Genomic DNA, 11,134 nt, shown 5'->3' on the forward strand with positions numbered 1-11,134 from the left:
GAAGAAGTTCCCACAGTGGGATGTGTTGTATCTCTTCAGTTCTAGTTTCCATCCATTATTTCTTGTCTGGTTTTCGTTTAATGTAAATAGGTTACTGTCTACTTTTGTTATGCCTTTCAGTATTTTATTAGTTGTCCTCGCCATCGTCGTGTTTCTAGGCTCTCTAGTCGTCTTCGGTAACCTATTTGCCTGATGGATGGAATTAACACTGTGGCTCTTGCTTGTACTCCTTCTAATCTATTTATGTCTTTCCTTAGTGTTGGTGACCAAAACTGTACTGCATATTCGAGATCGGGTCTAACTATTGATGTGTAGAGCTGCAGCACAGTTCTCTTGTTTCTGTATTTGAACTGCCTCCTTATGTATCCCACTAGTTTCTGTGTCTTCTTTTCTGCTTTTATACACTGTTTTGTGGATTTTAAGACCTTGGTAATAATGACTCCAAGGTCCTCCTCTTGTTCTACACTATTTATGCCATTCCCAAGCAGCATGTAGCTGGCATAAGGATTGTTTGTTCATATTTGTAACACTTTACATTTAGCTACGTTAAAAGGCATTTGCCATTGTTTTGACCAGTCTTATGTTTTCATTAGATCATTTCTTAAACTTTTCACTCCATCTGGGTCTGCTGCATTTACACCTATTTTTATTTCATTTGCAATTTGGCTATCCTGCTAGTTAAGCCTACATCAATGTCATTAATGTATATCAAAAACAAGAGAGGGCCAAGGACAGAACCCTGGGGAACTCCGCTTGTTACATCTGCCCATTCTGACTCTTCCCCATTTATTACGACTGTGTTTTCTATTAGTTAGCCAGTCTTCGAACCAGTCTGCTGTTACTCCTATAATTCCTAAAGCTCTAACTTTTGTCATCAGTTTCTTGTGTGGGACTTTGTCAAAGGCCTTTTGGAAATCTAAGTCGAGTATATCTATTGCTCTACTACTGTCGTAAAGACCAAGCATGTTATGAAAAAACTCCAAGAGGTTTGATAGGCAGGATCTGTTTTGTCTGAAACCGTGTTGGCTGTTTAACAATAAATTGTTTCTTTCTATGTGATCCACAATTTTATCTGCAGAAACGGACAACGCGACAGGAGAGTCAAAATATTATCGACTCAACGAAGTAGCCTGAGTCAGCTAGAGCTTCGCAGAAGATAAGAATGTTTAGTCTAGTGGAAAATGAATTTTAGAAGTTCTAGTCAGAGAACTTCATTAAGGGATTGGGACACTCCCCTTGAAGTTGTGTGAAGCAAACGCTTGAAATCTTCATAATGAAACGATTTACCCAAACCTTATAGCTTATTCAACACCTAAAACTCTGCAATTCTTTCCCAGTTGGGTTTCACAATTGTTCGTTCATTTTATCAAATCAGTGATCTAGTTTCTAATTGGCAGCAACTTGTCGTAAGTGACAACAGCAAGATGTTTGATTTCAAGATTGTGCCTTAAAAAGTAAGATTGGGGCGTTGGAAAGAAAGTAGGCGTAGGTGACTAAAAAAAAAAATTAAACTTTTTGCACATCTTCGCTCTTACTTTGTACAGGCAAGAATTTCAAGAGCATGTCTATGACCAAGATGTATAGTCACTTTCGTTCTGCCCCATGCAAACAGCACGCCAATCACTAAATCGTTAGCCTTCGTGAGAACTCGCCTGTGGGTATTCTTTAGTCAAAACCTTTTCGAAGCTGTTGATGAGCGAAAGGACCAAAATCTCTGTCACCCCATCTTTTTCTGGAACATTAAGAATATCAAATTATTTGTTGGACGTTTAATTTATTCAACTTCTATCCTCAAAGGGATCCCCACGAAATTCGACAACTAAATAATATGCATCACGAACAAGGAAATATTAAACAAACCAGGAATTTGCTCGCCTATGAAACCCTACTCCTAAAGTAAGATTAGATAAAGCAATATCTCTCTCTCTCTCTCCTCTCTCTTCTCTCTCTCTCTCTCTCTCTCTCTCTCTCTTCTCTCGCTGCCATCATGACTCAAACGGTTACGAAGCAGTTTCATTGTTAGCAAATGGTTAGGCCCAGGAGCAATTGCGATTTCTTCATTAAAGTAGCTTCATGCTCAGTTTCTGTTAACAGAACATATATATTAAATATATATATATATATATATATATATATATATATATATATATATATATATATATATATATATATATATATATATATATATATAACAGAACATATATATAAATAATATATATATATATATATATATATATATTATATTATTTATATATATGTTCTGTTAACTGGTATGTTTGTTTATATATATTAATATATATATATATATATCTATATATATATATAATATATATATATATATATATATATATATATATATAATAATAATAATAAAAGGAGCCCATAAAAACACCAAAATATTGAGAGAAAAATACTATATTTCAGAGACTGCTGTCTTCCTCCTCAGGTAGATGAATGAGAAAAGTTACAGAGGTGTCATTTATACCAAGAGGTCCATCCACAGATAAGCCAATTTAGGTCGCTCTCACTGATAATCCTTTAATCTTCTTAAGCGTTGGTTGAATGAAAACCCTGTCGATGACATCTGAATCCCATGCTCCCTTTGAGATCTTCCATTCAGACCCATCATTTCATGTGCTGGAGTTTTCAATTACAAAATTTCTAAATGGTTATTTGGCCTCCTTTCCCCTTTTTTAGGCACTTTTTTCCCAGTCACATTAAACACTCAGAAGATTTTTGTCACAAATTCAGAGAAGCATATATACCACTTCACAACATAAAACTTTTAAGCCTTGACGTAGATTCCCTATCCACAAAAGTACCAGTACAGTACATTCTTCAGTTTTTGAGGGAAAAATTATCCCCCTATTCAGATCATTTCCCATTGGCGCTTCACAAAATAATAAAGTTAGTTGAATTATGTGTATCTAATAATGTATTTTCATTCGGAGAATCATTCTATAAGCAAACATTTGGGTGAAGTATGGGTAGTCCTTTAAGTCCTGTTTTAGCCAATCTGTATATGGAATACTTTGAAACTACGGTAATAAATGCAATAAAACCCAAAAACTTGCTGTGGATGAGATATGTAGATGATATTCTAACATTTTGGGATAATAGATGGGGCAATTTTAATGACTTTCTTTCAAAATTAAACGCATTAGTGCCCAGCATCAAATTTAAAGTTGAATGGGAAACAGACAACATAATTCCTTTTCTTGATGTTTTAATAATCAGAGACACGACAGAATACAAATTTACCACATACAGAAAACCAACGTTCTCCCTTTCATACATTCACTACTTCAGATATCATGACATTCCTATCAAAACAGGCATAGCCAGCAACCTATTCTTAAGAGCCTTACGAATTTCTTCCCCAGATTTCCCGGAAAAAGAATTTGAACTAATTCATAAGCAGTTTTCGTCTTTAAGGTATCCTGACTATATAATTGAGAATGCAATTCACAGAGCAAACGTAATTTTCTACCGACCACCTCAAGACAAGACCATAGACACACCCAACAATAAAATAAAAATTCCACACCTGGACAGGATTAAGACGGTGACCCAGACCCTCAGAAAATCTAACCCTTTTGCATTTACTTACCCAAACACCTTAGCCAAATCCCTGATTAATGTCCAACAAAAGACATCCCCCAAGGACACAGGCGTTTACGAAATCCCATGCCTGGACTGTGACTAATCTTACATTGGATTTACAGGAAAATCACTTCCCCAGAGGTTAATACAACATAAACAGTCAGTTAGGTATGGACAACAGAACTTAGCTATTTTCAACCATATAAATGAACATAAACCTAGAATAAACTGGAATTTGTCATGGATAATTTATAGTAGCAACTGCTGGTACAAGAGTCAAATGATGGAATCAGCCTTGATTAAACAGAGGCGGGTAATGAACATCTCAAAGGAAGCATGGGATTCAGATGTCATTAACAGGGTTTTCATTCAACAAACACTTAAGAAGATTAAAGGAAGATTATCAGCGGGAGTGACCTAAATTGGCTTACCTGTGGATGGACCTCTTGGTATAAATACCACCTTCTCTGTAACTTTTCTCATTCATCTACCTGAAGAGGGAGACAGCATCTCTGAAAATATGGTATGTTTCTCTTTATATTTTGGTGTTTTTACGGGATCCTTTTATTAGATGGAATTCTGTTGTAATGGAGCATTTTTACCAGTCATGTATATATATATATATTATATATATATATATATATATATATAATATCCTTAATATATTAATAAATAAATATAATATATATTATATATATTATATATATTATTATATATATAAATATTATATATATATATATAGATATATATATATATATATATTTTAGTCGTCTCGCTTTTGCAAAAGAGGTGTTTGTTTTTCCTTACGACTTGTCATTCGTAAGTATTTCTGGTTCCTTCTTTCTCCTATGTGATATCTTAGTAGTAGTGGTTCTTCTTAAAGTAAAGGAGATGATTCAAACGGATAAGTTGAAAATAGTACAACAACTTTATTCTGAAACTCCATAACAAGAGAGACAGTTCGGTCGTGAGACCGTTCCGTTTTGTCGCTAGAATTGAACTGACTTCTTAGAGCATCACGTTGATAGCGAAACATTAGCTATCCCAGCGATTCACATAAAAAACATTCGTAGTCCGCCGGCTCGGAAGTTACAAGTTTCCGGCGCAGGTTAACAGGTCAACCGCTTCCCATGGAAGTTGTTATGACAAGTTAACAGTAATGCAAAATGATGACATTTCAAAACAAACCTAAACCAGGCTACTGCAGACATCGCATAGTGTAATCTAGATTTGCCTTGGTCACGTAGGACCCTCCTAATTCGCCAATGACCTCAGGTCATGGGTTTTTATTTACAGATTATGTAATTCTAAATTGTATTTATTACATTAGGCTCGGACAGCTACCATTCAAGCCTTGAATAACAAAAGTTACTTTAAACATGGTTTCTTAGGAGCGTGCTCGTAAACATATGTTTAGATATAAACATAAACAAGTGATTTAAATGCATAAAAGGTTCTGTTACATAACCCTTTTGGACATATTCATAAACAAAGATAAATGCATGGAAAATCTAGATCCATGTTTGATAATAATAATTATTAGGTACCCAAAAAAAAAATCAAAAGGTAAAAATCAAAAGGTTAACATGTATACATGATTATTATGATAATAGGTAACCTGATTAAGAATAGCGTTACTGGTAGATTTATGTAATAGGTAACCTGATTAAGAATAGCAGTTACTGGTAGATTATGGTAATAGGTAACCTGATTAAGAATAGCGGTTACTGGGAAACACAAACATGATCATGGATAATTGTTAAAGAGTACTTGTCACTCTTTGTAATAGGTGCACAGATTAATATATAGGGCTGGTATATTTTATTAGGTGCCCGAAAAATACCTTTAGGAGTATATTAATATATATATATATTGGGCTATAATATTTTATTAGGTGCCCGGGAGATACTTTAACTGTTCAAATGCAAAGGCGTGAGTCTTTCTTGTCCTACATTTTGCCAGCATACAGACCGCTTTTCACACACAACACAATTCCAGACAATTTTCCTAGGCACCAAATGAAATGGCAGTTTCAAGCGGCCCTGAACGCAAACGCCTTGAGCGTAACGGTACATCATCTGGACGGACAACACGTTTCCTTGGAGATCTTCTGTGTACGCCTCAGCCTACGCAAGCAAAGATGTTGACGGCGATAACCAATATGGCCGTCACGCTGAACACGGCCAGCAGAACGTAGTAACGAAGATTTTCTCCACCTGCATAAGTCGGTGACGCGTGGTTCATCTCAGCCAGTTGCGTCAAACGATGAGCCACCCGCGCGTTGTATGGGAGAGGTAGTGATGGGATAATTGTAGACGCCCAGGTATAGTTCGCAAAATACGTCTTCTCACGTATTATCGTGTTGACCCCTCTGACGGTGTAGTTTGTAGATGTCCCCGTACAACCATCAGCTGCTACAAAGATTGGGGAATGGGCGGTGGTCCCGTCCGGGCATACGCTTACTTGAAAACCGTCTTTGTCGTATCGGATCCAGGAGCCATTGGGGATTTCATTCTGTAATTGAACTTATTACTGTAAAAGGGATAAGTTTCTTCAGACAACCTTCGCGTGTATGAGAGAGAGAGCCGTTTTAGCACTATGCCTAACTCACATGAATCCGTTGATATAGGATAGAATTCAAAAGAGTCAGCTGTACAAACTTTATTATTCATGGCTTCTGAACAGTGAGTGAGTTTATCTAAGTCTTTAATGACTGTAAATGATTTCCTGTCAGAAGAAATCAGAACATGCCCTGTCAAATTGGATATTACTGGACTTGGGTTATTCATCATGAAAGTAGGAAACGGTGCTATTTTGTATGATTGCCAAGATCGGAAGAATCAAAAGGTATGGTGATCATAATCCTATAATTTTCAACGCTGACTGATATTAGGCTATAATAGAACTCTACCTTATGGGCGTCTAATAAAGGAATATAACCTAGTTTCTCCCGTCCGTTCTCCAAAGTTAACGTCAGATCTTTAATAGGCATAAGGTGTGAGACACACCCTTTGTCACTAACGTAATAGCTTCTACATAGTCTTTTTGATTTCTCAATAAAAATGTGATATTTTGACACGGATATGATCTATTTTCGAACTATAATAAGCTAACGTAGCCAGCAAATGTTGAACTTCCATAATCTGATCGATATTATTAGAATGTTCGTTCACCAAACTCATTATTTGATTGATTGAAGATAACTGGCTGCGAAGTTCAGACAAAGCTAATTCGGTTTTGTGTTGCAAAAACTCAATTCTTTTATTTTGATTATTTATCTTAAGGCGATTTGAAATTCCTAAGCCTAGATTCGCAACAGATCCCAGGATGTTTAGTCCAGCCAGAATAAGCGGGTTGCGGCGTTCTAGATTATTGTGCGCACAGACCACATCAGCAAGTCACGAGCAAGTTCCTCTGCCTCAGCGGTTTTATTTTGTATGTCATAAGACAACATTTCCGCGACGCTTAGGTTTGAGCTAGCGAAATCTCTGAGTTAGCATGAAAATTACGTTGGTGCATTTCCTTAAGCAAAATGGCAAAACCTCATCAGGTCATTCTTTTAAGTAAGGACGTCATCTTCAGGCAAAAATATGGCTTGCATATCCACTTCTATGACTATATTACTCGACACAATAAAAATGTCTTCTGTTCTTTTTCGATAATCGAGCCATGATTAAATTCTATTTTCTTTCGTCTTAGCGCTCTTTCCATACAACAAAGATGTCTGAACACACAATATCACTCCTAACAATAACAGATTTCATTTTTGGAAACCTGCAATGAGTAAAATATATGTAATAACTCATGTTAAAGAATATGTTTACATACAAATATGATTGATATATATATATATAAATTATTATACAAGTTTCATAAATACAACCATTTTTTCCCTCACTCCATCTACCTTTCTTTAGATTCTGATATGTGCCAATGGAACTATTCTCATATCAGTGGTTTGGATACATTTTGAACCCTAAATCTATTGGCCGTTAATGTTTCTAAAAGTTAAACGGGCCTTCAAACTTAGGTGTCAGTTTATAATTTAAACCTTTACGTACGTATACTTGTATGTATACCTGATCGCCCACGGCATATGTTCTAGTTGGCTTAGCTATTTTATCATGATTTCTTTTCATTATAATTTGTGCTTCTTCTAGATTCTTACGAAGTATATTATATCGACTTATGCTTGCATCCATAACATTCCTTTAGAGGATTTGATAAATTAATTGTCGGCGTTAATACATGGAAGGTGTTCTAGCTGGGATAACCGTACAGTGCTTCGTGCGGTGTCATTTTAATAGACACATGATATGAGTGATTAAGTGTGCTTAGTACCGCAGGTATGGCAATGTCCAGTTGGGGTCTGCCCCCCCTAAGGTGACCCTTAAAATGTTTAAAACCTTACGATTTGCCCTTCCACTAGCCCATTAGACTCTGGGTGATAGATCATGGTATTGATTTTCTTTATGCAAAGGAATTCGCACAAGGAGTTTAAGGAAATGATTATTGAACTCCCCGCCCGAGTCTGATAAAATAATGGTGTGTGGAATTCCATGTTTACAAATGTAGCACTCGTAAAACTTTCTAGCGCACTCGACTGCAGTTTTTTGTTTTAAGCGCTATCAGTTCTGTATATCGAGTCAAGGCATCTATGATTACTAGGAGGTGCTTATTTCCTCTGTCTGACTCGTAAAATCCTGTTAATAAATCTAAGTGTACTCTTTCAAAGGGTTTATTTGGCACAGGGTAAGCCCCTAGGCTGACAGGTGTCTTCGTGTGCCCTTTGTATTCTTGACAAGTGCGACAATTTGCTATGTGCTTTTTTATATCTGTAAGCATCGTATGCCAATAAAATAAAGATTTGGCTTTCTGTGACATTAGGGAATAAACCCGGGTGTCCATGCAGTGGATTTTCATGCAACCATTTTAAGACAGTGGGTATGAGTGATAGGTACCACCACCTGGTTGTTATTCAACTGTGTGTGTTGCGGTCCTCGTCACGGATCACACAGGATATTATCTTTGATTATATAATTCTGCTGCTTATACTTTATATATTCTTTTTCCTTCGGATTTCCGTTTAACGCAATTATGGTTTTTCTATTTGCTGATCTTTTCTTTGTTCTGTCTGTAATAGTTCAGCACTCCAGCCCAGATCTTCCTGTTCAGATATAGTTTTAAACAATGGGCGTGGAGGTTGAGATATCTATTAATTTCAGCTAATGGCTCGGTACAAGATGAAGAGGGTTGCGTGATAATGCGTCAGCAATGATATTTGCTTTCCCAGGTAAAATACCCGATCCTCGCGCCAAAGTCCTGGATGATCATGTGCCACAGAGTTCGCTTAGGGCTATGACTAAAGCCTTTAAAGAAGTCGGTTTAGGGGCTTATGATCAGTGAGAACCTTGACGGGATAACCGTATATTATAAATAAATGCACGAGTGAATTAACAATAGCGAGCCCTTCCTTGTCTATTACTGCATATTTACTTTCGGAAGGTCTCAGTTTAACGTGAATAAAAAAGCTATAGGGAAAAACTGTTTTATCATATTGTTGAAGCAATACCCCACCTACTCCTAGGTCTGAGGCGTCTGTTGCTATAAAGAATTCCTTACCGAAGTCAGGAAATTTCAAGATAGGAGAACTACACAGTTCATCTTTCAATTTATCGAACGCCTGTTGATGATTTTCAGACCATATGAAAACATCTACGCCCTTTTTTATAAGATCGGTTAGGGGAGCGGCTATGATGGAGTAGTTCCTAATGAACCTCTGATATATCCGCTACAGCCTAAAAATTGCTGTATTCCCTTGACGTTAGTAGGTATCGGAAAGTTACGGATAGCCGATACCTTATCATGGACTACTTTAAGACCTTCACTAGACACCGTGAAACCTAAATAGACTAGTTCTGTTTTAAAAATTCACACTTACTTATCTTTTACCCTTAGGTTTATGCTGCCTTAGTCTTTGTAGCACTAACTCTAATTTACGTAGATGTTCTTCTAAGGTATTAGAAAAGATTAACTAGTCGTCCATGTAGGCATGTAGGATATCTCCTAACCAAGTCTCCAAACACAATGTTTATCATTCTAGTAAAAGTTATATGGAGCACAACGTAAACCAAAAGGCATACGCAAAAATTCATAATGTCCCCTGGCTGTGCTGAAGGCAGTGTATGGGATACTCTCTTCTTCCAACCGGAATCTGATGGAAGCCCTTTAGTAGGTCCAAGCTGGTAAAATATTTGTTCTGACCTAGTAGAGATAGAATATCATCAGTACATGGTAACTGGGAATCGGTCAGGGATTGTTTCCTCATTTAAGCAACGAAATCGACGCATACCGCCAGTTCGATCTTTTTTCGGTACTACTATTAACGGAAAATATAAGGGCTGTTTGATTTCCTAATGACTCCTTCTTTTAGCATTTTACCTACTTCCTCATTTATCTCATTCGAAATTTCATAGAAGTCGGTACGAAGGTACATAGATTACTTTCTGTTTGTCCCTTAGCCTTATTTGATGCTCGATGACTCCGTTTTTCCTAAGGTTCCATCCGTAGTGGAAAAAACATCATGATATTCAGTTAAAAGATTCAAAAATTTCTGCTGAATTTCTTCTTCTTGAATGTCCCTTATTGATTTTGTTCTTTATAGATTGCAAAAGGGATTCATCCGCAACTGATTGAGCGTGATTGATCTCAGCTACGGTAAGAATGCGATGTTTATAACTTCCACATCCAAGATATGTTGATTTTTGTGGATTACTAAGTGGTATTCAAATGATTACAGACTTCGATGTTACATTGTTGTTGTGAGCTGACTGTATAAATGGCTTGTGTGACGGATAATCCGTGTGTTTTCAGAGTGTCGGAAAGGATTAACATTTCAGATCCCGGCAAGGTTTTCTTTACACGCACTAAATATGTTTCGAAGTTACGTTCGGCTCGAGAGTTTGCGTGCAAGCTGATATTACGGGCAAGCGAGAATTCTGTTGGGTCGCATGGATTATTTCTTGGTTTATGAGACAATGATTGGTTCTTTAATATGTTACACTCTGTCTGTCTCTTTATTATCTAAAACTGATTTTAGGGTATTAGAAGACTTATAGAATTTTCCTTTGATATACACGCCGTGTTTTGCAGGGCATAAGGTAATATTTTGAGTGCCCATAGATGGGTATCCGATAATTACTGCGGGATACATATTAATGTTTTGTACAACGATAAAGGTATCGGAAAACGTGCACTTACCGACCTTGTACTGAACATGAGTTACTCCCTACCACATTTAATTAATTATTTCCTATACCCGAGAGTCTTATTCCCGGACTTCTCTATAGGGAAGTTTGAAAAGAGTAAATGATGAGTCCTTAATCCATGATATTACGTGGACTACCAGAATCAAAGAACAAAGTAAATGACTTATGGTCCAAATTTACTGCATGTAAGGTTGGTCGTAACTCGTTCTTGACTTATGATTGCGTGAATTTGTTGCAAATCTACGGAACCTGCACAGATTTTT

This window comes from Macrobrachium nipponense, chromosome 13, assembly GCF_015104395.2.
Source record: "Macrobrachium nipponense isolate FS-2020 chromosome 13, ASM1510439v2, whole genome shotgun sequence".
Taxonomy (NCBI): Eukaryota; Metazoa; Arthropoda; class Malacostraca; order Decapoda; family Palaemonidae; genus Macrobrachium; species Macrobrachium nipponense.